The sequence below is a fragment of the Pogoniulus pusillus genome, chromosome 14, assembly GCF_015220805.1.
Source record: "Pogoniulus pusillus isolate bPogPus1 chromosome 14, bPogPus1.pri, whole genome shotgun sequence".
In the NCBI taxonomy this organism is placed as follows: domain Eukaryota; kingdom Metazoa; phylum Chordata; class Aves; order Piciformes; family Lybiidae; genus Pogoniulus; species Pogoniulus pusillus.
Window position 1 is genome coordinate 7569099 of NC_087277.1, and position 27965 is coordinate 7597063.

At 43.6% G+C, this 27965-nt stretch overlaps 1 protein-coding gene and 1 pseudogene across 1 annotated transcript in view; both read right to left on the bottom strand.

Annotated features, from left to right (window-relative positions):
* The window catches only part of EXT1 (exostosin glycosyltransferase 1), a 191826-nt gene that overhangs the window by 101270 nt on the left and 62591 nt on the right, over positions 1-27965 (bottom strand). The window lies entirely within an intron of this gene.
* On the bottom strand, positions 3599-4324 carry LOC135181016 (rho GDP-dissociation inhibitor 2-like; annotated as a pseudogene).

The window sequence follows — 27965 nt, forward strand, 5'->3', positions numbered from 1 at the left end:
AGATCATCCAGTCCAACCTAGCACCCAGCCCTGTCCAATCAACTAGACCATGGCACTAAGTGCCCAGGGAGGTGGTGGAGTCACCATCCTGGAGGTGTTCAAGAAAAGCCTGGATGAGGCACTTAGTGCCATGGTCTAGTTGATTGGACAGGGCTGGGTGATAGGTTGGACTGGATGATCTTCAAGGTCTCTTCCAACTTGGTCGATTCTATGATACCTCCAGGGACGGTGACTCCACCACCTCCCTGGGCAGCCCATTCCAATGCCAATCACTCTTTCTGTGAAGAACTTCCTCCCAACATCCAGTCTATACCTCCCCCGGCATAATCATATTAAAGCACAGTCTTTTAAAACTTCCCAAAGCAGCTGTCAAGAATCAAAACACTGCTTTGGAGTTCAAGCAAAATGCATTTTGCAGACTACCAAATGTTCTTACCTTGTGAATGACACAATTCTGAAAGCGCTCATTCATGCAGCCTGTGCTGCTGTGGACACCTTCCCATGCCAACCCCCATTTCCACTCTTTGCACCTTTACTTCTGCAGCTACTTCTTGCAGCTTTTGGTTTTGGTTGGTCAACTCACATGCACAAATAGTCACAAACTAGACTGTAAGTTATTTTCTTAGTCTTCACTGTGTCCTGTGAATTAAAACTGCCTAGGAATACTGTTGGATGATGTTGCCCCTAACGAACTGAAGTGAACATCTGAGATTTAAAATGTCCCCAAGCTGGTTTTTTTTTAAGTGTTTTCAAAACTTTGGGGTATTAATAAATCAAAACATGACCTTTTGGGTTCAGGCAAAGCACTTCTTTAAATGATAGTTCTTTTAATACCACAGTATTTATAATTTAATATCAAAGTTAAGCCCTGATTTTAACACCCATCATTAAAGAAGCATCACATTTGGCCTGCCTTTTTCCCAAAAGTGTTTAGTTCCTTCCTCTCTAATCTTCTCTTGAATGTTCTGCATTTCCCCCCTCACCTGGGACATAACATTTCAGAAGTGTGATTATTTCTTGACAAACCATCTTTCTGACAAGGTGTTCCTCAGTAAGTTCTCACAGTTTTCCTGTTAGCAATGTGTGAGCAAGCATAGCACAGACAATTTAACATGACCGTAAGAGGGGATGGAGATGTGGGGCAGGGAGAAGATAAACTTACGGTGTTAGCACTTCCAGCTAATTGTCTCTGTTCTATGAAAATCAGAACTTAGGGTGTTAGCACTTCCAGCTAATTCTCTCTGCCTATGAAAATCAGAACAGTCAGCTAAAACTAGCACAGTATAGATGGTATCAAGAGAAAGTTTATCATTTACTAGTTGTAAAAGTTGTGCCCTTCAATGGAAATAAAACTAGATGAGACACAGGGAGAGGCAATTGCTAATGGTGGAAGTTGTTTAATGCTCTTTATAATGCTTTGATAAAGATCATGCCTTGATAAAACCAGGTTCTAGCCACAAAATCACACATCCCATCTGGCTCTGGTGTCAGGCTCTTAAATAAAGTTTTACTCACTGCACAGCTGACAACTACATCCAAAATTCCACTTTAGATCTAAGTTTGGATAGAGAAACCAGCTGCTTTTTGTCTCTCAAGTATTCAGAGGGTTAGAATCTGAGTCTATCCTCCTCACAAGGAGGATAAGCCAAGTAAGTCTCAATACAGAGTATGTAATTGCAAGTGGCCCAAGGAAGATAAAAGCTTACCTACTGAGTGCTGCACAAATGTATGCAACTCAGCACTTTTCTTCTGGAGAACTTCCTATCTGATGATTTCTGTGTACTTTATTAACACTCAAGCTTCAGAACACGTATGAGGCATTATCTTCATTTTACAGATAGGAAACAGAGATATTTATTCAGATAAGACACAGAAAGGTGAAGTGACTTGCCTGAGGTCACACCAAGGTTTCTGGCAGAGGAATGATCTTTCCAAATCTTCTGAACTCTAGGCCTCTGCTTTAAATTACAGGACTTCATCAGGTTTATAGCATTTCACCCTCCCCTCCTGCCAATCGTTTGCAGGACTGAATTTGCTTCGAGCAAAATGCATTCACTGATGAACTCTATTACTTGTTCCTAAACATTACTTATGGACTGCAACTTCAAATGAAATTCTCTGCACTGCAGTCATATTTTACCTACATGGTTATTCTAATTGAGTATTGAGCAAAGTGGCTAATTAGGAGTCTTCAAGGGACTGTTTGTTTAATTTTGTTTTGGAATGTGTGCTTGCATAAATGCCATACAAGAAGAAGTCTGGAGGCCACAATCATCTGCAATGTAAAAATATTTCAGTTTCTGTGAAGTTTTCCCTCCCCTGAGGGTTCTAATTCATCTCTACTAGTTGATAAATCAAGTCAGAAACACCCTCCCCCCCTCGCTTTGGTGTCTAGCAGAAATATGACCCCTGTCCAGGCATGCAGACAAGTGATGAATCAGACTTTCCCCAAGAAAATGCTGCAGCTCTTTTCCTAAGGCACATTGCTGCCTGAATAACTCAGCTTTTCCTACAGTGGGCCTGCTTTAACAGCCTTTATTTACATGAAGGGAACACAAGAGATACGTATGGTTGGGGTCTGATCTGGAGAAGGTTATCAAGTGCCATCCAGACAATGCTTACAGAAAACAGAGGTCTTTCACAGCACATTGCTTCAGTCCCTGAATGGACCTGTGCAACTGCTGAGACAGTGCCAGGTTTCAGTTGCTTGCAGTAATCCCAGTCTATTCTTCACTATTCATTAAGGAGAACTCAGGCACTCTAGGCACACTGAAAATACCTGTGAAGACTGCCAGACACAACTTACCACTACCTGCAACACATACCAATACCTCCTTGAAGCATTAAAAGAAGTTTTGACTTCAAACATTAGTGTTATTCATTATTATCTACAGCACAAGTGTTTAAAAAAAATATTTTCAACTCATTAGATCCCTAAGGCAAGTGGATTTCCCCACAAAACTGCCTCTTCCCCTTCAAAGTGGAACAGGGCCAATCTATTTTCTGCCCTACAGAGAAAAGACAGAAGCTGAACCCGGAACAGAAGAGAGGAAATTTCATTTTAGATCTAAGAAGAGTATCTTAAGAAATGAAGATGAAGAAATGAATCTAAGAATCTAAGAAGAAATGAACCTAAGAACTGGATCTAAGAAATGATCTAGAAATGTGAAATCAAGTGTGCCATAACTTTATGTAACTGCTTCCCTGGTTACCCAGGCTTTCTGTGCATCTTCCTCAGCATCATGTTCAACACCGTGGATACTGAAACTTCTACTCAGACTGTTAGGCACTAACATGACTAAACCAGGAAAACTCAAGTTTGGTCAATGTTCAGGCAATAATAAATTAATTTGCCCTTGCAGCTCTCGTGCAACAATCATGAACACTCCCAGAAAAAAACCCTCTCTAGAGTGAAATGAATGTCCCGGGTTGGGGTGGATCCCTCCTCCAGAAGAGCAAACTCACTACAACATGGATTTTTGGGAAAAGTCTGGGAAAAATTGAAATTGTGTTTCTTATGGTTTAAACTAAATATAACAATAAAAGGAGAATAAACTACTACAGAAATATAATAAGCTTAAGGAAGATGGGGAAGAGGTCAAGCGTCGGCGAAGCAGCAAAAGCAGCAGCCAAAATAGTGGCAGGGGGAGGTAGCAGTGGGCATAGCAGAAGCAGCAGAAGCAGCAAGAAGATAGGAAAGGGGAAGGCAAACTGGATTCACTCGTTCTGCCCATTCCTTCTTGATGGACAGGTTCCACTACCAGGTGAGATGGTCGTGCTTGTCAACATCCATGAAGAAGGACTTGTTGTGATAGGTGCCTCGAGCTGGCATACACTTAGGAGCCTCCTCAATGGGCATCAGGAACTCGTACTCCTCTGGCTGTGGCCTATAGCTGCCAACCATGAATGTGGCTTTGTCCACCTTCACCCCTGTCTAGTAGGTGTGCTGCATATATTTCAGTCCTGACACAATGTCCCTGTTCATTATGAAGTGGATCTTAACTCTGTATTCCACTCCTTCCTTTAATACAAAGGTCTCTTTCTTGAGTGCTTCAAGGTCACCTGCAAGGTCCATAGTGATCAGTCCTGGAGCAGAGTCACATGCCAGGGTAAGTCAGGTAACCACCACACTGGGAGCTGTTGGGTCTACTATCACAGGTCCATCTCCCAGCAGGGACTTCCTGTACTTAGCAAGGCTTTCATCATCCTTATCCAACTCTTGCAGCTCCTGCAGTGTTTTCTGAGGAGGAGGCTTGTAGTTGACTTTCCCATCCAGCTCACTGTCATCTTCCTCCACATGAGGTTCTGGGGTCTTCTCAGTCATGGTCGCTTGGTCGGCCTCACTCATAGAATCATAGAATCATAGAATCAACCAGGTTGGAAGAGACCTCCAAGATCATCCAGTCCACAACAACTAAGTGCAATGATTTGGGCTTCCCTACCCAGGTTCATTCTCTGAAATCTTTAATCCAGGCACAAACATGCCTCCACAGAAGTCACTGGCAACTTTCACAGTGTTATTTTAATCAGTCCAGGATCTCACTTTCTCATATTTGATGAGCTGGTGGCCACAGGGAAATAGAAGCACTTGCTCACAACAAACTAGACAGCCACTATATGGCACAGCAAAGACCCAGTCCAGCTAAGAGGGAGCTGAAACTGAAATGCAGCTGAAGCACTGCTCTAAAAGCATAGGGGACACAAGAGACCAACTGGGCAGTGATCTTTTATCTTCCAGTTACTGATAGTTAAGAGTTTCTTCCCTTTTTTCCCCCGTTTTTTTCCTTTTAAAAAGTTTTTTAATAAGAATAAAGTAGAAATTGGCAAATGTGCCAACTACTTGGAAGTGCAAGAAGAAAGCAAAGTGCAGAGAACTCCTTCCTGTCCATACTGCCTTACAGCTGAGCAGAGTACACTTAACTTTGCCTGCAGCATATGGTTTGCTACACTCCATGTTCCACAGCATACTAAAACCAAAAGAGGAATGGGAGGCTAAGAGTAAAGCAAATCATCTTAAGACAATAAGCTTGTATATACTGAACCTTCCTAGACAGTGCTTCCAATTGCTCCCAAATTTCTTCCTACTTGATCATCTCTATTTGGGTTTGTATTTTCCCAAACTGTTTGAAAATACTGCTCTTCAAGAAAAAGATTCAGGAGCAAAAGTTAATAGCCATCAAAGTACAATGCATTCCAAGGCTTTCCCGTTTTTGACTGCCAACCAGTTGTGTGAGGGTACCAACACTTCAGAAATTTTGTATCAAATCTGGCAAGCCACTGGAACACAAAACAGACCCCCAGTCTTGAAAAAGTTTTCCACAACCCTGCTCCCATTTCTTCCTTCCGAGTAGATACTGAACAGACTCTTTTTTTTCATCTCCCAAGAGCTATGTAATAGAAACAGAGTGTTGCAAGATGTATGCATACAAATGATTGTTTATTTGGATCACTATAATCCAGACTGATTTACACAAGAAGAAGGGTCCCTGTTGCACCGAGCTTGTTCTAGTTAACTCCTATTTCACACTTACACCAGGACTCCCCGGAGCCCCAAGAGTTAACACAGATGTTTGAAAGATGAATCAGGAGCAGAGGCTTAATATAAAGTTAGCAGACACCAAGCATAAAGAAGCACAGCTGTAATGCACAGCCCCCCACTGTGCAAACGACTTCAGTTTCCTCTCTAACATAGCTGCAAGTATTTTATTAATTCAGAGAAGGTCAGGCTTACGTATCAGCATCGACTGGTTTCAAGACAACCTGTGCTACACTGTAGAGATCTCAGGGTACAGTAGAGGGTACAGTAACCAGCTATCCACGTATCTGTTTGAGGAATGAAGACCAGCCATCTGGCCAAGACAAGAATTCAGCTCCTCAAAAGGTAAACTGAGCCTGCACAGCACAATGAACTGGAAGACTCTGGTAATGGCTGTGAGCTGACATTTAGGAAGATAACTGTGAGAGATCAGCTTTAAGCCAGGAAATGTATGTGAGCAGTGCATTACCCTGCCTTGCTAACGTCTTCTGTTGCCCCTGCTCTCAAATTGCTGCTCTGAATCCTTGGCAATCACCTATTCCACACAGTTTCAGGGAGACAACTAAACTTTTGCACTCATTGTGCCACAGTGAACACAGTGCAGGCAGTACAGCCAGAGCTGCGTCCCGCAGACTCACCTCACTGCCAGCACTGGGGTGGAAAAACTTCTATAACACACATAGTCTTGGACATCCACCCTTCTAAGTGCTGCACCCTGCACCTGGCAGGACTGCTCCTCGCAGCACAGGCATTCACACTGTACTACATTGTATAGGTTGACTGCAAATGACTGGAGAGACCAAGCTCTGAGGCGCTTATTAAAGTGGTTGAGTTAATGAAATAACACTGATTGTGCTGAGCTTCACCCTTCCTCTGCTAACTGAGCCGAGCCGATAGACGAGGTCTAGGGGGATCTTAAACTTCCTACCTATCTAATACCAACTAACGTGAAAAATTAATCAAGGAAATTCACATTAATACAACTGACAGGGAAATGTAATTACAGTGTGCATAACATTTAATTCAATATGGTTACTGAGCCTAAAAAGCACATTACTTTCTTTATGAGATTGCTTTGCTATTTATTAGGAAAAAGGTCTTTCTAAAATGACTCTTTATGCAGCTGCTGGGAAGAAAGAGAGATCTGGGAGCTACTCCCATAGCATGGAAATCACTTTATTCACTTCAGCTAGACTTGCTTTTTAAAAATGAGACATAAATCAAGGCCAGAATTGCACTGATGTTCTTCCACTGCTTCAGAGCAAATTCTGGGTGACCACTGTGGAAACCCAGCTTAAGATGCAACCCTGATATTCCTCCGATCCTTCACACAGCTCCTACACATATTCCAAGCTGCTGTTTACTTTGTTTCCTCAGCAAGACTTTAATTTTTTCCCCTCCAATAAATGTCCTGTTCAATTCTAGGTTTCAATGCTGTATCAGATGGCAGAGTTTTATCAGTTTAGCTTTCTTGCTTCTTGGGAAAGGAATTGAGTAGCAGTGGTGACAGAAGAGTCACCTATTTGTAGACCTCAGCAGAACTCACTAATGCCTTTTAAATTAACTTGAAAGGCTGTCTTGGCACAGAAAGGCCAGACCTTCCTCTTTTTAATTAAAACTTATAACAAAACAAAACAAAACAAAAAAAAAAAAAGAAGAAAAGCAGGGTGATTTTATGCCTTATTCTTCCTTTCTGGTCAAACAACTTAACTTTACTCACCGCTAGCAAGTGGACTTTTTTTTCCAAGTCCTGCCCTTCACTCATAAACAAAACCAGCCAGAGCTCCATCTCATTATAGCCTGCACAGACACAAAGTCCCGCTGAGAGGGCAGCCCCATGCAGAGAGGCACACAACAGCAGAAGGAGCAGTTGTCTGCTAGTTTCTTATTATAACAGAGCCGCCGTTCATTACAGAGCTGGAGCTGCTTAGAAATTCCATTTTTAAGCCCCGTTCCAAGGGTTTGTAAACCTGGATGGGAAAATGTATTGCGGATTGGACCGCCACACGCTGAGCTCTGCTTGTGCAGCAATACATGGTTCCCTGTCAGTGGATGCTTATCGATCCAGGGCACTAACTCCCTGAGCCAGATTCCCTCCGACCTCTCACCTTCACTCTCATGCAAGCTGACTTATGGTTGCCAGCTGCAGCAGCAAACTGTGGTGTCCATATACGCATGCCACAAGAAACACAGCGAGAGCAAACAGTGGAGGTATAGATTTTTTCATTTGCTCTTCAGCTTTGGATTTGGCCAAAACACATCAAATTTGGAAAGCACTGCAAACAGAAACAGATCTATCAATAAAGCAGTGCTAGCCTTTACTACACTCCTAGAGCTGTCTTGACGAAATGTACAGCTATCTCAATAGTAATAAAAGAAGAAGCAGTTTTGAACCCAGCAGTAAAAACTGAAAAAGTTAATCTAGACTGGACAGATGCCAAAATATGCACAAAGACAACTATGATTTCTTGAGCCACGTCAGGCAGGTCCCAGTGAGTTCAACAGCCCATAAGGTTTGTATGGCAGTGAAGACAGATTAGTAATTAGTGTGGAGTATTAACACTGAATATGAAGGAGGTGCTCAGCATGGCAGCTGATATTCCTGATTGCCCCTGCAATCCTGTGGCTGGGATAGAGCCAGGGACGTGAGTAGTGACAGGGACAAGCGATGCCCGTGGGTGCAGTGCCGCTCAAACACCAGAGCTCATCTTAGGGCTGCCTGAAGACTGCTCCACACATGAGCCAAGGAGCACAGCAAGCCACGCACGCTTTAAACGCAAATCTCCTGTCTTGGCCACTGGATACTCTTCCCATCTGAGTGAGGGCTGAAAAAGAAACGTTGTTTTCCTTTCTCTTCCCGTTTAGATACACACACACTCACTGCCATGCCCACTCCTCACTTGCGCTGGGCAAGGGTTTGCAGGCTGTGCCCCAGGGCATGCGGCCAGGCTCGGCAGCCAGCTGCTCACCCTTGGCAGGGCCAGATCTCCATCCTGGAACTGGCGGACTCCGATGGCCCTCCGTGACAGATCTGTGTTACTGATTATCAGCAAGAAGCTGTACAAAACGAGAAGCCAGGAGGCAAAGGATGCCCGAGACATCCCTCAGTTGGCGCTCGCTAACCGCCCGACTCGCAGGGCCAGGCACACGGGGCCAGAGGGGTGCTGCGGCAAGGGGCCTCCTGGCCTTCTGCATTCATTTCAGACAGCTCTATTGTAGCACCAGCCTTCACTTCAAATCGCCTTTGTCAGCCTGAGCGGCACAGGGAACAATCCAAGCAGGAGGCGGCAGTTGGCCCCAGGCCAGAACGGCCCTCCCGGGCGCCCCGGGGTGTCAGCAGGGCAGGGCGCAGCGGATGCGACGCCCACCCTGTTGCCTGGGTACGTCCTGACCACTAACGAGAGCCAGAGGCTGCGCTGCTGGCAGACGCAGAATCGCAGGTATTTGAGAGCCTACAAATACACAACCAGGGGAGTTTGCACTGGGAAAATACAGTGACCCAACTTTAAAAACGTTTACAAAAAAAAACCCCCAAACCAACCAAAAAAAACCTAACTAAAAATCTAGTGTATGTTGAAGCTTTTCAGTTCCACGCTCCGGGCCATTTTTCATCTGGCTGTCACTTTTGACTTCAAAGGTTATTCCTTAAAGCTAAATAAATTATTTATGTTATCCAGCACCAAGCATAAAAATTTCTGGCTGGCTCATTTCTGCACATGGATTTGAAACTGGCTTGTAATTTCCTCTCTGTTGTTTGCAGGTTTCGCTGTGAATATTAAGTGCTCATTATGACTAAAACTGAAAAATCAACATCCAATCCCAAGGTCAAACCTGGATATTAAGTGCTGAGTCATTTCCTGCCTCGGTGACAGATCTCACCCAAAACACTTGCCATCACCTCAAATCAATTAGATGTTTTTTCTTCTGTATCAGAGGTTATCAAGAACTTAATCCATCAGTTAGCACAAGGTGGACTTCTGCCCCGCAGGGAATCCTGTGCAGGTTATAGACTACCAAATTTCTGTTTACATGCATGCAGTAAATGTAAATACTAGTGCTCAGCTTATCAAATTCAGTTTTATTTATTCATATCAATATATCAAACACATCCAACTTTATTTTCTTCAGCCAACTCAGTTAACAGCTCACTGCATATATACTGTGTAAATAAATCTCATACTATTGCCAGTCCATTTCTGTTTAGACCCTCAGCTTTAGAGCCGGCAGCTTTCAAATCAGAAACAAACAAACAAACAAACAAAAAAACCCAGGTCTACTCATCCCTGAACAAATTTAACTCCTCCTAAATTTGATGGTATTTTGCTACTAATTTCATTTAGTGTAAGAGGAAGTCCAGGGCTTTCTATGTCCCAAGTTAAATATTAAAAACTATAATTTTTACCAAATGCTGGAAGTGCAAAGTGCCATGAAAATGCTATCATTATCCATCTCTTCCACATGCATTTTGCTAGCAAAAGTTAACCTTTACAAAGGCCAACCTTTTCTGTTTGTTTTCCATAAGTAAACTCTATGCTGGTTTACTGATCTCACTGATCTTTTTTTTTGTCATAATACAACCTATGCTGGTTTGAGTCGTGTGGACAAGGATATGATGTCTTCAGAGACACAGGATTTACTTCTTGCAAACACTTACCAGAATAGGTGCTAGAAGCCATCATGTGGAGGCTTGATTAAGGCAAAAAAAAAAAAAATACTAATAAACCATTTTGTTACCTTCAATGTAAAGTCTCACAATGCTCCTCCAACCTGTATCAGATGAGAGGGAAACCCTTCCCTGTACGTGAGAGCTATCATCCCTGACAAAGCAAGCATGAAACTAAGAGATGCTTAATGAACCAGAAGAACCAATCTAACCTACAAAGGAAAACCAAAATCCTCATTCTGTTGGAGTATAACCAAATATACTTCAGATGCAACACACATTAGGAAGGTATCTAAAGGATGAAGACTGCTTTCACACGTGAGCTGTGGCCACAAGGTGCCCACATTGTCTTTTCAGTTCCTATGGACACAAATGAATCTGAGACCTACCCAAAGGCATCTAGAGGCATCATCTACAGATGACAGTCACTGGCATGTTACAAATAACCCACTCAGTGTGATGATATGTGTGTGGGACCATCACTGCTTAACATTTACCCCCATGGAAGAATACTCCCATCTAAAGGAAACTTTGAAAAAGTATCTCTTGTCATAAACCATGAAATAAAGTTGTCCTCATCTTGACAGCATAAGAAACATAAATGAAGAATAATCCAATAAGCAAACTGCTACCACTTTGGGGAATCAAGTATGAGAGAAAAGCTACTTAAAGCCAACTGGGAGATCAAATATTAAATAATAATGTATTAGAACTAACAAATTAAAGATGAAATGTACTTGACAATTTGAGCTTGAAGAACCACTGGCTTTAATCTGAAAAAAAATGCAACACAGCTAAGAACAACTGAGATGGTATTAATCTCTGCATTCAGTGCTGTGATGGAATAAAATGAAACAGAGGGACTTTAATCCCACACGAGGTTTTATCTAGCTCTGTTTTGATTTAGCAAATTACTCTGAGGTCTGCTTGTTTTTACAGCATTTACTAGAGAATGATGACAAGGGACCAAGGTTCTCCACTTGGCCAAAGCCTCCTGGTAGCCACCAGTCCTGGTATCCTTGCTCTTGTCGATCAAGCAGCACAGTGCCCAACTTCTGCTGGCTGCACCTCCATATTAGAAGATAAGCATGCCTGCAATCTGTTCCGCTTCATGCTAATTGCAGACAAATCCTGTTTAGTCTACTCATGAAAGCAAATTGATTTGCATGGGATTATTTACAGGGGTAAACGCAATCTAGACTGGTCCTAAGGATTTGAGGCTTTTGGGTGAGATATCAATGAAGTCCCCAGTTGGATAAATTTTGAATGTCTTTTACATTGTGCTAATGCAGGTTAAAGGAGAAAGAGAGAGAGAGATATCCTCCCTCCACTAGCCCTACATAATAAAACCTTTTTTCTCTTTTCTTAAAAATAACAGGTTTGGGTTTCTATTGTAAATGCTAAGCTTTGCTTTGAATAGCCAAGGGATCTGGCAATGGCAGATAACTGTAAATTATTATCATTTTTAAGGTACTCCCAAAGGGACTACCTACTTTAGACCAGTTTGCATCATTGAAGGAGACAGACAAAGCCATACTACAGCTTGGCCCCAACCTTCCCTTTGCCCCATTTACTTCACTCCTCAGAGAAACATGCATCTTTTTTAAACAAGGCATAGCTTACATGCCTCATGCATTATTAGCACAGCATTTTCTCCCCAGGCTTTCCCAGCTCCCAGCTCCCTGCAGAGTCATTGTTGACACTTCACATGCACCTACTTTGCAATCCCTTTGCCTTAAGACAAGAGAGTCAGTGCAAGGCAGATAACTTCCTTCCAGGCAGTAGCTAGGGTGGCTTTAACACAAAGTAGTCTACCTTCAACTGCAACAATACCAAAGATGACAAGAAGAGAGAGAGCTGTAGTTGTAATCTCTGAACATCATCATTATGGAAATTTTTGGACTTCTAGTTACTTGACAGCAGAGGTTCCAGTAAAGAGCAAACAGGGAATCCACTGTCTCACCTATCATGCTCTGAAGCTCACAAATTCACATTAACAACAGCTTTATCTTTCAGCAGCTGCCACATTGGCTGGAGGAAGACCACAGCTTGTTAGATCCTTGCTTTTATATGTATATATTTTTTATATATATGCAGTTGCTGTCTTAGTGGCAATATCTTTCACCCCTGGTTGGGTCATCCAGTACCCAGCGTGTCATAGGTCCAGCACAGCTCTAGAGCTCTTCCATCTCAAAAGAGGTGTCATGCATCAAACCATTCCACCAAAGACCACTGTGCTTCTGCACTGACTGTAGTGGATTCGTAGACATTAACACAGATGTTTCTGTCTTGGACATCTAAACTCAGGTGAGATCAACTTGGTCTTGCTGTGACCCATCCTGCCTCTCAGACCAGGTCAGGAGTATAATACTTTCTGGCCTTACTCACTCTCAGCTGCCACTGAGGGAAACTTACTGCACCCAACAGAATGGGTGGAACTTCTTAAAATCATTTCCAAGTTGGCAACATGTTAAAAAGTCCTACATGTTGCACTTGAAAACAATTCCCTATGCTCCAGCTCTCATAGCTGGGTGGCTCCATGAGTAGTTTTTTTCCCAGAGGCAGATTACCATCTCCTTTAAAGCTCAGCAAATGTCAGGTACTTACAGTGTCAATGCTACTCTCAGGTTTCTGAGACCTTTCTGATATAGATACTCAACCCTACCCAGGACTCGTAAACAAGCTTTTTTTTCAGTGTGCCTGCCTTAACAGCACTTAAAAGCTTTTTAAGCAATAAATTTCAAATCAAGAGGCAAAATTGCCTTGACCTAGCTCTTCTGCTCTCCCTGTTATCCTTACTTACTCTTCCCATCAGCGACCCCAGGTTAAAACAGCAGCTTTCCAGATCCACTTCTTGTATCCACCACAGCCATTCATCTGCTGCTTAAAACTGGTAGCACCCCTTTGGTAAGTACTTGCAGGGACACTGAAGGGCAAACCCCAGCTCCCCACAAGACCCCAGGCCTGATAACGCACGGCAGCAGCAGCTGCAGGACAGCATCCTACAGTCCATATCCATGCATAGATTCCACTTCTGGGAATCAGTTGGTACTATGAAGAAATATTCTCCAATGCTGGATGCTTGCAACATGCAGATGGACAGGGTGCTGGGTCATCTTGTTTTTCCAAAAAAGGTTGGACCAGATGATCCTTGAGGTCCCTTCCAACCTGATATTCTACGATGCTATGAATTCTAGGAATGTATGACCCCAAAATATAACCAAGCAGGCACCCTTGCCCTCAGCAGCTTAAGGGTAGGAGGCAGCCAGTCACAGATGTGCTGCCTGGGCAGTTTATCTGTAAGCCAGCAAGCCTTCAGGTGATGAGCCAGACCCTTGGCCAAAGTCGTATTATGTGTTCCTGACACTACAGTGTCTGTTGATGACAGCTAAGGATTTGGCCCAGCAAAGAGGCTTCTTCGGTCATTTCACCCAGTATTCCTCCCCACTCCCTTCCAGAGAGGCTTATCTGAACTAGTTCAGTCTGGCTAAGAAACGCTGTAAATCATTTGGCTTTGTGTAACTGTGGGTGTATCTAGGAACCCTTATCAGAGGCACCAATGACAATAGAAGCCTGCAGTTCTCAAAATTACCTAATTAGAAGAATGAGAGAAAGTCACACTGGATCAGGAGATCTCCTCTGTTAACTCAGTTCATTGTCTGTAGTGACCAGCACAATCTGGCCAAATCCCCAGTGCAAACAAGCAGTTTTAGCCAATATCACCACCGAGCCAAAAAGTCTTAATTTGCTACAGGAAATGCTCATTTTACTGTATCTTGTACATCTGGCAGCAGCTAAAATGCATCTAACTCAATCAACAGTCAGATGTGAGGAAACACAGCCAGCATTTTTCCACTAGTGTAACACAGAGCTCAGTAGACAAGGTGAATCCAAAATCTGAACACCACTGAACATCAGAACTTTCTACAGTCGTTTTCAGTTAAAGTTTTCGTTCAGGGCTCAGAGAAATAAAGAAGCTGTCTAGAAATATGCTAGATGACAGAAGATACATAAAGGAAAATCATAAATAGAAGCACCCATGATCAGTGCAAGTCTGTTCCAGTAACATGGAAGAGAAGACCTCTTCATCTTGCAAATCAGATTTTCCTCTTATCCACTGAAATAGTCAGAAAGCTGGTTTAATTTTTGGAAGTTTAAGAGGTTGGGGTTAAGGGTTTTTTGAGAGTTGCCCAATAGAAGTAACTTAATTTGACAGTCTGTTCCCATCTGAAACATATTTAAGCCTTCTGACCCACATTAGATCAAATCCTCATCTTAGTTTTTCATTCGGGTAATCTTTTGTAAGCACAGGGTTTCCTTCTAGCCCTTTGGCCAGAAGGAAGAATCATAGTCCTAAAAGGCCAACACCACCTACAAAATGATGTAAAAGGACAATTCTCTTGCCCACCCTACCCACCTCCTCCACCCATACACACACGCTCCCTCTGCACTGATTTCAAGTTTTCCAGGGTGGAAAACTGCTCCACACAGTTGCCTATAGACTCAGGGGGAGTAGACTGGAAAAGATTTCCTTCACTGCCAGAAAATATGAGTAACCAGCTTCTGAGATAGCTCCAAAACAGACTTTTTCTCCCAGCAGAACAAAGGCATGGATCCTACCACGGAAAGCCAGAACTCCAGCAACGTGCTTAATTTGTGACTCATTTCTGTTGGCAACATTTGTTTCTCACTCTCCCCTTTAACTCCATCTTCCCCCACCTCCAATACAAAACCTTGGGAAAAGGTAACAAGAAGCAACTGCATTGTATTTCATGTTTGCTCTGAGAAATTGTTCCCATTTTCTTTCTCGATCAAAGAGAAAGTGATGACCTTCACACCTGAAAGGAACAGTTTCAGGTTAATACATTGATTACCAGTTCAGAAATTCTCAGATTTGATACCAATTGGCTGGCTGGACTTAGGTTATATAAAGCAGCAACTTACTTCTCTTTGACTCATTTCTCCAGACTTCTCCAGACTTCTCTTTGACTCATTTTGTCTCCAGACAAAAAATAGAATCAGCAAAACCATCTTCACTTAATGCTTCACTATTTGTAGTTTTCCATGGGGCTATATAAAGCACTGGAGTTCATATAGGCAAAAGAATTAAGTCACTTCATCAAGCTTACATTCATGGTCAGACCAGGGGGAAAAAACTGGGTCTCCAGTGCAAGCTGACACCTCTTGCCTCCCAAGCAAACAAAGCTTTGTATGGAAGTCGGGGGTTTTCTTGCTGCCTCCCTTCTCCATGCTCCCTCTCACTCATGGCAGTCTTTATTTTGGTCTGACACTTTTAACAGGGTTGAGATCAGTTCCGAGATGTGCCAGTTTTCTTGTAGGAGGGATCCGTTTGGTTTAAGAGAGAGTAGGTGAGGAAGTGTTTGATTTTGCAAACACAACTTGCACACAAAGATATTTTTATTCCCTTGCCTTCCTGTCAAAAGGTCTAGGCTCAAAACCACTGAGCAAAAGGTGGATTTAAAATACTGAGATTAAATTGAAGGCTGCAGGTGGGAGGATCATCAGTTTTCACTGGAGATTTAATCCTGCCACCCTCCACTTGTGTTACTTCAGGCTGGGGGATGAGACAGACACCTTGGAAGCAGAGTTTTTTTCACCCACTACACTGCTGCTGGCATATCTTAGTTTCATTTTTTGGGCTCATTTTTAGCTGGTGTTAGGCAGCTGCTGAAGGTAGAGACAAGCTGTGAGTGTGGAGATGTCAGATCCTCCCCTCCTAGGGCTTTCAGAGGACAGGCAGATTTCCCATGGCCCAGCTGCTCACACAGCCAAACTGCAATCACCATCAGCTGGGACCAAAGTGGCTCCAGTCCTGCACTTGTCCAGCAGCACACAGCACAAAGTCATCTTTGCAATTTATGTTTTTATAACCTCAAAAGGAACAGCCTGAAAAATGGTGAAAGCACCCTGACCTCCTCTCCCCCTTCCCTTGGTAAGAGCACAGGGCTCTCATATCCTCTCCAAAAAAGCTCCAGGGACAGACAAAGCAGCAAACCGGTGCTGTGCTTTATGGCGGCGCTTAGCGAAAGGTTTCCTGTCAGCCTGCTCCAATAAGATTCATCACATGGGCATTTCACGTTAAACCGGAGGAAGTCTTTACTATGTATTTCCCACCTCCTCACCAGCAGGACTCTTTAGCCTTGCAAAGCTCCGCAGCTCTTGCGGGCTCTTTGGATGGAGCTGCTGGCACAGCAGAAGTATCTCAAAGCAGCTGCCCAAGAGCTCCCGCTGAGCTCTTTGAAACACGGGGCCACCTTTCTCCAGCCTCCATACGTGCCTCAGAGGAGAACAGGACTATTTCCTAAAAATATGCAAATCAGGGAGAAAAAAATCTAAACCAAATGATAAAGTACAAAGGGGATTAAAATTTCAAACCCGAGAGCGCTAGATTGCCACTGAAGTCAGCAGCAGCACCTAGACGTACTCAGCACATCTGAGGACTCCATCAATAACCTGATGGATTCTTTTCTTCTGCACGGCAATGTTACTTTAATGTAATTTCCCTAGCGTGTTTTAAATGACAGGTTGTATATCTTTCTTTGATTCAAAGTGAAAATGGTTTCTTTTTACATCTCAAAGACAGCTACAAACACCTATAACCTACGAATGCCAACAAGCCCTAGGAAACAGAAGTAAAAGCTCTCTCTCTATCTATAGTTTTTGTTTATTTGTGGGTTTTTTAATGCACTAGATCAGGAACGACAGAGGGCTCTGAAGCTGTAACAGGCTTTTGACTGTGCAAAAAAAAAAAGAAGTGACAATTCTTCACAAACACAGGAGAATCCAAAGAATTAAGTTTTTATCTGTCTCCTGCTTCTAGTGCTCCATGCATGGTTCATTGCTTTCTGAGGGGTCTTGGGAGTGACCTATGAAGTACAATAAAAATTTAAGTAATTTAAGTAATTCCCACCCACCAAGAGAAAAAAAAAACCCCAAAGATTAGATTTGGAGGAACGGGACAGATCCACATTCACATCTGGGATTGTTTAGCCTGGAGAAGAGGAGGCTCAGGGGTGACCTTATTGCTGTCTACAACTACCTGAGGGGTGGTTGTGGCCAGGAGGAGGTTGCTCTCTTCTCTCAGGTGGCCAGCACCAGAACGAGAGGACACAGCCTCAAGCTGCGCCAGGGGAGATTTAGCCTCGAGGTGAGGAGAAAGTTCTTCACTGAGAGAGTCATTGGACACTGGAATGGGCTGCCCGGGGAGGTGGTGGAGTCGCCATCCCTGGAGCTGTTCAAGGCAGGATTGGACGTGGCACTTGGTGCCATGGTCTAGCCTTGAGCTCTGTGGTAAAGGGTTGGACTTGATGATCTGTGAGGTCTCTTCCAACCCTGATAATACTGTGACACTGTGATACTGTGAAAGTCAAAACCATTCCTCATTAAATTCCAGTCAAACACTCCCTGTGCAAAATGGCTACATGCTGCAAGAAAGCAGCAAGATAAACTTAGTTTCCAGGGCAAAACAAAACCCCAAATGGTTAGAAACAGTAGTTTGAATGAACTTGGTGTAGATCGCATGAATGTAATCCTCAAAGCTATTTCCAGCCAGGCAACAGTAAGGAGAAAAACTCTTCAGCTGAAGAAGTGAGCTACTTTCAAGCTGCATTCCTTTCCCTCTGGATTTACTCCCTTCTCCTCTTCCTCAAATTACATTATACTTAGGGAGCAAAACTGTAGAAGCTGGGGGGGTGGGGGTGTGTGTGTTGTTTCTGGGCAACCATTTCATAACCATAATATTCACAAACACTGATGTTTTTTCAAACAGATGTTGCATTGCAATTCTGTCCAAATGAGTTGCTTTGTTGTTTGGGGCTTTTTGCTTTGTTTTGGAACAAAGCTGACAAGAGCAAAACCACTGGGGCCACAGGAAATTTGGAGTTTCAATGAACTAACTCTCCAGATTGCCCAAAATCAACAAAATTGACCACTTGCATTTCCAAGACAAATTCATCAACAGGCGCTTTCTACTTCCCTCCCTGTTATATGCCTCAAAAGGAGCCTCTGCCAGACCTTATCTTAATCCACCACAGGGCTGGAGTCTAACAAGCTCTGGGGGACAGAGGTGAGAAAAGAGAAACAGTGCACCATGGACTGCTCACAAGCATGCAAGAGGGTGTGACTGAGCCCTCTCTACCCACGATGAGCACACACTCACCCAGACCGTGAGCGGACAGACAGAGAGGGATCTGGGGGTGCTGATTGATACCCGCCTGAACATGAGCCAGCAGTATGCCCAGGTGGCCAAGAGAGCCAGTGGCATCCTGGCCTGCATCAGGAATGGTGTGGTCAGCAGGAGCAGGGAGGTCATTCTGCCCCTGTACTCTGCACTGGTTAGACCACACCTTGAGTACTGCGTTCAGTTCTGGGCCCCCCAGTTTAGGAGGGACACTGAGATGCTTGAGCATGTCCAGAGAAGGGCGACGAGGCTGGGGAGAGACCTTGAGCACAGCCCTACAAGGAGAGGCTGAGGGAGCTGGGATTGTTTAGCCTGGAGAAGAGGAGGCTCAGGGGAGATCTTATTGCTGTCTACAACTACCTGAAGGGTGGTTGTGGCCAGGAGGAGGTTGCTCTCTTCTCTCAGGTGGCCAGCACCAGAACGAGAGGACACAGCCTCAGGCTGCGCCAGGGGAGATTTAGCCTCGAGGTGAGGAGAAAGTTCTTCACTGAGAGAGTCATTGGACACTGGAATGGGCTGCCCGGGGAGGTGGTGGAGTCACTGTCCCTGGGGCTGTTCAAGGCAGGATTGGACGTGGCACTTGGTGCCATGGTCTAGCCTTGAGCTCTGTGGTAAAGGGTTAGACTTGATGATCTGTGAGGTCTCTTCCAACCTTGGTGATACTGTGATACTGTGATACTGTGATACTGTGAAATTTGCAAAACCAGATCGGGGTGGCAGAAATTTGCAAAACTACCTAAAAGCACAACCTGAAGTGAGGCTTGCTGGATAAGAGATGGAGGGGAAAAAAGACACCCACAGAAGCCAGCAGAAAATGATGGCCCCAGAAGGTCAAAGAATGCAAAAAAAAAAGGAAAAACTGTTGGCTATTATGCAATATGAGATAAATTAATTGAGGCCAGAGAAACAGCAGCTGCTATGCAGATGGCACTTTCCACATCTTGACTGCCAAACCGGACAACTCGGGGCTCTATTTCCGCTAATCTTCCGAAGCAATGATGGGCTGCAGCAAGCAATTTAAACTGTCACGTCCGAGCATTCTGTGGAGAGCTTCTGGAAAACGATGGCTCTGCAGTTAACTAAGCTATGATTCTGACAAAAAGCAGATGCCATTTAATTATTTGGGGGGGGGGGGGGGGGAAGGGCTTCCACTAATTATAACCTGTGGAAGAATATTTTATAGTACTCCAAAGATCCAAATTAACAAGAGCCCAAGGCTACTAATACACATAGTTCCCTCACTGCCATTAGGATGGGACAAGTGGGAAGAAACAGGCCACTTCAACAAAAAGAGACATGATTTCTGTTTTTACACTAAGTCCTGCATCTGATATGAAGAGCAGTGTAGCCTTAGTTCAGGCTCCTCTTCTACTTGTCTGCAAGATTTTCTATAAGAAAAAATAGATGAATAAAAATTAAACCTGTGTTAATCTACTAATTTCTTCCCTAGCCTTCACCCTCCTTGTGCTAGTTTGAGCCTAGCCAGAATGTTCTGGCAAGAAGAACTAGATCACAGGCTGTGAAAGGATAGCAAGGCTGATGTCTACCTTGCTCATAGGCTTGCTGAGATGTATAAAAACAAAAATCAAAACCTAGATAAAGCACTTCTGCTGGGGAACTGGCTGAGCTGCATCTCCAACCTCACCCCTCTCTGCTGACTCTTTGACTAATCCACTTTGCTCCCTAACCCCCTGGCCGAACCTCCAATCTTCCTTGGGACTGGGGTAGGGGGAAGGTGAAGGGGCAGTTGGGAGCCCTTCCTGGGGACTCAGGTTTCTGTTGTGTTTCTGTATTACCTTTTACCTTGTATATTTCTGTATATAACTGTATACACTGTAAATATTTGCTTGTATATTGTGCTAAGCTGTAAATAACAAGCCTCATTCAATTTCCAGAGTTGGCTGAGCCTAGTCTAGGTGATTTCCAAAGTGTGGGGGGGTGGGTAACACCCAAACCATCACACTCCTGAATAAAACACCATTCCTGACCAAACTGCAACCCAGACCTTGCCAGCTGATTCCTGTTTGCTTGGCTTTTATTTGTTAAACTCTGCTTCACATTTTCTGTATGTAAGAGTCCCTGAATTACGTAACAGGATCTTGGGCAAAACCTAAGAATCTTAAACATTTTTTTTTCCCTCATGTCTGCATGGTGACTGTAAAGGCATCTAAACCACGAGCTCCTTTAGGCTGTGAGTTTCCACTCTGCTATGTTTGGAAGAAAATGCTTCCCATGAAAGAGTGAGGTAGGAGGCGGTGGCAGATATCCAGATAAATTCCTTGCTTTGAGTCCATATGCAACCATTCGTCAGCACAGAGAAATTCTAATGACCTCAATTTTTGTGCCTCGAGTTCACTTTTCAGAGCATTTTAAACACATCACCGCCCCAAATGCTCTTCAGATCCGATACATGCAACAACCCCAGGAAATTCCTTTTGGGTTACCCTTTACTTTACAAAGAAAGCCTCACAGATGAAATTAATTTCTCTTAAATTCTTTAAATATCCAAGTGGCACAGGCTTCAAACACAGTGCTAATTATGGGCAGTGTGCCTTTCTCTGTTTAAATGCTCAGGTTAACAGTTACAGTGTGGTTTACAGACTACAAAAATTCCTGGTATAGTAGGTAATGTTTGTGGCCTTTGCTCATGAAAGCAGGGGGATGTAGCTGCATTAAAATGCACGTCAAGAAATAGAGAGCGAGACTTTAAATTACATGTAGCAAATGCAAAAGTAATCACACCTCTAAGAAAACGCCATGGCCATAACTCTCCTGGTGTTCTATTTTGACGTGAAGGGCTTGCCACATGAAAGTTAGACATAAGTATCAAGAGGTAGGCAGTACAGAAGCAAGAGTTTGCATAGAAAGGTGAACTTGCTGTCCTTTCTTGGAAGACAAGTCAGCCTGGCTCCTTCAGTATCAATCCATGCCAGGAACTCACAATTTCCCAGGTTAGTGCTAACCAGTACCCAGCACATCTCTCAAGTCAGGGGGAAAAGCCTGGAGAATGTCCATGCAAGCACCTTGCCTCGAAGCCCTCCTCCTCTGGGGTCAGGTGAGGAATGACACCATTGCAGATTTACAGCTGAAACTACACTCCTTTAGCACCTTCCTACCTTTAGTTCAGCCCAAGATGTTGCTTTTCTGCTATGTGGTGAAGACCTCAAGCCTTGCATTTCCTTAGATTTTAGCACTGCACCCCTGGCAGACAGCAAGAGCAAGGCTGGAGGGTTTGTGTCCCACATCCACAAGAGCAGCTTTCCTGCAAACCCTAACCCTAGCAGCAAGAGGCCTGGAGACCATCCTGTCCATTTTATATCCTCCAAGAAAGACAAAATAGGATGTGCCAGGTAGCAAAGAAAGCTTTTTTCCCCATACCACAGCTTCCTTTCTTCGCATGGTTAGGGCTTACTTAAAAGGAGAGGAGGGCTGGTTTGAATTCTTACCCTGCTTCTCCCTTTCCCGAGGAAGCTCTGGCGTTCTGACCAGATGCTGGGAGCAATTCCAGCTCCATCTGTTTGAGAGTTTTGAGTTGCAACATAAATTTTACTTTAATGTGTGGTAATAATGACCTCCAAAACCCCATCTTGCCTCGTTCGAGTGTGCTAGCTGAAAGCCAGTTTTCATATACGTTAACACATTAAGTACTGCAGGGTGCATGTTAATGCTGTTTATGAAGATTAAGCCCCACGAATTCCCATTAGCACTAATGGCAGCTTCATGGCCTAATCCTCAAGAAACACACACACAAAAAATGCAATCTTTGAAAAGCTCACATCTCACCCCCATACTCCCTACTCATGCTTGTCTGATCACTCCCACATTCAAGCATCCCATGTGCATCCATTCTCATTAGGTCTCAAAAGCTCCACAGGTTCAGGATAGGTCAAGCCTTCAGACTGAAAATGCTTTTACAGAAAGTGCTACAGGAAACAGCACTTGTGCTTCATTAAAATGAATTTTCCCTCTTAAGGTAGCATCCAATCACCACTAGGGCTTGTCAGGAAGTTTCAGAATCCGAAACTTTGCTGAGAGTTAGTTTTTTGGCATTCTTGCCCAGACATCTGCGTGGCCTGTTTTAACAAACCAGAAACAAACACTGCCTGTGCTCTACTTCTGCCCTTCTGCTTTTTCACAGCCAACCTATCCCATTTCACCTACTTTGTCAATGGCAAAAGCAATACACAAAAGCTGATGAACTAAATGTTTTCAAATGTAAATCTCAGTTCCTGTGTGAAAAGGCAGAAAGCACCGTATTTTCCTCCCACAGGATGCTCTCCTCAATCTTTGTTGCTCTGCTTAAATTCACCACCTAGCAAATACAGAGAAACACTGAAGTGTTGTTTTCTAGGTGATGCATTATTATCATAATATCTATTATTTGTGTTCTTGAGCACATACTTAGAGAGAAAGAGGAAAAAACCCTCTTCTGTTCTTTTCCAGATGGCACATGTGTTATTCAGTGCTTGTTTTGCTTTTGCAAGCAAGCAAACATCCCGCTCTGGCAAGAACAAGTGTGATGGTTACTTCTTTTCATTCTGCAAGTATCTCTGCAGAGGTTAAGGTCACAGAAGAAGGAGCTGTGCAAGCAGTGAGTTTTGTCAGAAACTAAGGAGGGGTCAGAGTCAGGTCTTGAGGCAGGTTCCTGCTGTAACAGCCATTTGCACAGAGACAGCATTCCCGAAGGAACAGGTTTCCTTTTCATGCTCTCTGACCTACCCTATCTTGAGATCAGTATTAAAATCAGAGAACTCCTCCCTGCTTCAATCCTCCTTACTCTGAGCACCGCTAAACCTGGCGGCTGGGTCTGCCCTGCACAAAGAATGCCACTAAAAGCAGCCTGGGGCTCCACCTCAGTGGATGTGGAACACTCATCCAGAGAACGAGGTAACAACACTGAGTTAGGGAACTTCCCCCCCAACTATGGAAACTTACCAGCCCAGCTCAGACACCTTGGAAGCAGGATAAAGCTACATTTACAGCAAAGCTAAATTTACAAGTGTGTGTGTGTGTGTGTGTGTATTGTATACACAACATACATTTACAAGTATTTACTATTATATACAATTTAGAAATAATACAGAAATCCAAATTCCCTCCTGGACAAACAAAAGAAGCCCAGGAAGGGCTCAAAGCCACACTCTTTCTCTCTCTCTGTCCTGGACAGAAAATAAACCCCAAAACAACCAGCAAACCAGCAAACCAGCAAAGCTTACTTTGCTATCTGTTAGTGGAAGCTATTAGAGCAGAACAAAGGAGAAGTGAGGGGAGCAAGCACTCCAAAGCAAAGAAGAACAAACTGTTTATACTTTGTCTTTTTATCCCTTTTAGCAAGCTGGTGAGTGATATAGACTTTATCATTATTTTCTTTTCACCACCAGTGATCTAATTTCTCTCATTAGAATATTCCAATTAGCCTCAAAGCAGCACAAACATATTTTATGCCATTCGTCTCATTTCACAAACTAGGGTCCAGCTACACACCAGACAGCAGAACAAAACAATGATAATCACCTTTGACCAAAATTATTCAGCTTATAAGACTGAAATAGTGTCTGTGCATCCAGCTACCACAGGAAAATGTCCCAGGTCCAAAAACCAAGGCCACACATTTTGCCTTTAAGGTGAAGGATATTTTCTTGTGAACTTCTATTGTGAACAGGTCAGTGACAAAGTGGTCATTTTCTCACTGCTGATGATACTACACAACACACTGGGTTAAATGCACTGCACTGAAGTTTGCCTTTTAGTTTAATTTAAACTGCAGTGAAGAAGATTAGTAGATACACAGACTTTCAATGCAGAATCCCCTGAAAAAAGAACCAAAGAAATTGATGTTAAATAAGAGATCATATTTACATGGGAAGCAGTTCCATGCACATTGAAAACTCAGGAACAAGCCTGTGACCACGCTGAAGCCACTCTGGGCAGTGAGGTGATGGACAAAAACTCTATGTCTGTAGTGGACCCAAAGATTACCTAATTTCAGGTTGTCTCTATTCATTGTTCCTAGCATCTTACACTAACCACAAAAGGGGAAAACGTTCAATTTTTTAAATATATATATATTCTTGATTAAGTAACCTAAAAAGCCAGAATTTTAAGTGGAATTAAGCAACCAAGGAAACAGGATGAACTTTGATACAGCGCAGCTGATAGCATACACTCCAATAAGCCCTAAACCACATCTGCAAAGCTCCAGTTGGATGCAGTGAAAAAGCAGAACAAACAGTCAGGACAGATCTGAATGCTTGCAATGAATAAAGAACAACAGAGATAAGGCCAAAACATGATGAAATCACAATTTATTTTTGCTCAGGGTGGGGAGCACAAGGTTTTTCCAATGGCCTTTTTCTAAAATAAATAGGAAAAACTAACAGTCACAAACTACAGAAAGTTCAACAAGCAAAAGATTTGTCCACGGGTTCCAGACAACAAATTCTAATAGCTGGCACTGGTATCCTTTGTCCTGTTCTGGCTTGCCTGTTTTACTGATTTTTAGCAGCTCTGAACAGCCAAAGAGAATCACATTTTTGGCTTAAGAGTTTAGGAGAATGGGAGAATCCAGACCCTCTCTTCCTTCCCATGAAATGTTACAGAAAGACTTAATCTAATTGCTTCAGTAGGGCTCCCTGCCAAAATATTTAGTCACTTTTAGTCTGTTTGCTTTTGATACAATTATATGTTTCTGGTTTGCCATACCCTTATCTGATTCAGTTTGCTGTTTGTTCAGCATGAGTGTTTGGGAACGGGATACGTTCTTTGTGTGCACATTGACATACACCTCCAGTCATCATTCCCGGTAACGCACACATGCACAGACTCCTCAGTGCTCCCACACACAAACATGGGTGGATTTGGTTAATTGCCTTACTGAAAAAAAAAATATATGCCCACGACATCCTGTGAAAGAAGACAAGGAGATTGGTAAACTCCCGAGCAGTACATAAAGAGAGGCTTCCAGGCTTTCATTTGAGATCATTGAGCATTCTGTTTTGGTGAATTTGTGTCAAATTGACATTCCAATTTCGGCAGCATACATAAAACCACACAATTATTTAGCACTGTACAGATTTTACATAACTCTCAAAGTTACTGACTCAATTTATTTTCCCTCTGACTATAAGACAGATTAATCTGAAATGAATTAAGACAGGCAACCAGAAGTAATGTTACTATAGCTGGTAAAGATTCTTTAAACTGCAGTATCGGTAAGCCGCTTAAAAGCCTCACTATCATTGTGTGCTGCATCTGCTCAATAATTACTGCCTCTCAAACCAAGGATTATGTGACTATATACTGCGTATTGCAACGCAACAGGCAAAGCACTACAGGTAGCCAGCAATCCCAAGAGCAGAATTTGGTGGAGCACTTAAATTATTCACACATTAAATGTTAGGCTCTGAAAACTCAGGTGGTGTAGTGCCCGCTGCCTTGTACAGGTACATGAGCTGAGCACTGAAATCAGAACTTACATCTCATCTTTAAAAGACTTTAAAATTCAGGCTTCATTACAAAAGGCAAAAACATTTCACAGAAAGAGAAGTAGCAACCTTAAGGACAGGAAAGGACATTGTAATTAGCTTACTAAGATTAACCAAAAAACCCTCGATGGTTTCCAGAGTGGGGTGGAGGAGGCAGGAAAGATTCCTCTCACTAAAAAAAAAGGTTTACATTTGAGACTAAGGCAAGAAGCACTTTGAGGAAATGTCTGTTGATTCCCATAGGAATGTGATTCTGCTGTGGTTTAGTCCTCTACACCCACAGGAAATGCAGGGGGTTCATTACTTGGGTTTTCTAGAGAAATTCCCTCAGTCTCCATTTGGAGACAGAGAATCAGAATCAACCAAGTTGGAAGAGACCTCCAAGATCATCCAGTCCAACCTATGCATCCAGCCCTGTCCAATCAACTAGACCATGGCACTAAGTGCCTCAGCCAGTCTTCTCTTGAACACCTCCAGGGATGGTGACTTCACCACCTCCCTGGGCAGCCCATTCCAATGCCAATCACTCTCCCTGGCAATAACTTCCTCCTAACATCCAGCCTAGACCTCCGGCACAACTTGAGACTGTGTCCCCTTGTTCTGTTGCTGGTTGTCTGGGAGAAGAGACCAACCCCACCTGGCTACAGCCTCCCTTCAGGTAGTTGTAGGCAGCAATGAGGTCACCCCTGAGCCCCCTCCCTTGATGCCTTGCTGTTCCCATCACTACTGCAGATGCTCCTGCAGAGTTTGTCCTTCCTGTCACCGGGAAGATGGAGTTGTTTGTGGTGTCTTTTATTAGTCTTTAAATCTTGGACTCATTAATTTCTGATTTTATGACTGGTGAGGCCTGTAATGGCCAACCTCTACCCCACACAAGGCAGTGCCAGGAAAGGACCCCACCATTACAGGCAGCAAGGCCAACACCTCCCTGCTGTTCTCTCTTCCCCTTTCACTTTTGGCTGGTGATAATTACAGTGCAGAAAGCTGTGGAGTAAAGGAAAATGCAAAGAAGCCTTGCAGCCCTGTTTCAGATTTCTAGCACTCTGGAGAAATCCAGAGAGGGCAGAGCACGTTTGCCTGCTCAGCTCCAGGACAAGGGGATGGGTGGCCATGTCCACCTGTGAGAAGTGCCTGTTGTTTCAAGTCTGTGGAGACAAGCACCCCAACTTGTGCTGGCCACACAAGGGGTGATCCTGCCTCTGCTCTGAGGTCTAGAAACCTCTGTTCCTTAAGATAAACCTCCTCTGAGAATGGAGGATAAGCCCCTTAAAAGGTAAAGAGATGCAGTTACCTGCTACAGCCTTGGGGAGCTGGCATGCCTACCAGGTACCCGCAGACACCCCTCCCCAGTGCTGGATGAGCTGGATAAGTCTCTCTGCCTGGCTCTGAGAACTGCTGTGTGTTAACTGGGCCATCACTCAGAGCTCCTATGGGCAGATATTTAGAGATCTGTTTGATATATGACTTGTGTTTGAGGGGAGAATACATAAACTGTATCCTATCAGGCTCTGGGGGTGTATTTTATCAGTCATTTTCCCTCCTACCTTCCATTTCAAACCTTTCTGTGAACTGGAATCCTCCCATTAATTTGCCAGAAGGAAATGCAAGTCCACTATTTTTCTACCTCATTATTGACTCCTTGTTGCAGCAGGAGCTTTTTATCTTCTGGAGGCAGCGGCTCTGGGTGCCTGGGGGAGGATGCCACGAAGCACAGGCAGCACAGCATCCATCAGGAGGGCTGTGGAATCGAGACCAAGCTGTAAATGCTGCCACCGCAACATGTTTGACCTGGGCCCTTGTGTATGCCAGGGACACCAAGAAGTTACTGATGGTAGCAACTGATGCAGTGTTGCTTGTTGCTGAAAGAGCGTTATGGAATTTTTCATCTCTTTTCCTAGGTAAAGCTCTGGAATTGAAGTATTTGTCCTTGAAAAGTCCCCACAAAAATAAAATCTCTCTGAGATGAGAAACCAGTAGATGTGCTTTCTGAATTGCTTACATAAATAACTAGAAAACTCATTTTCTTGTCTCTTCCAAGTACTGCATCTCGGTATATCTGATGCGGTGCAGTGTTTCAGGCTT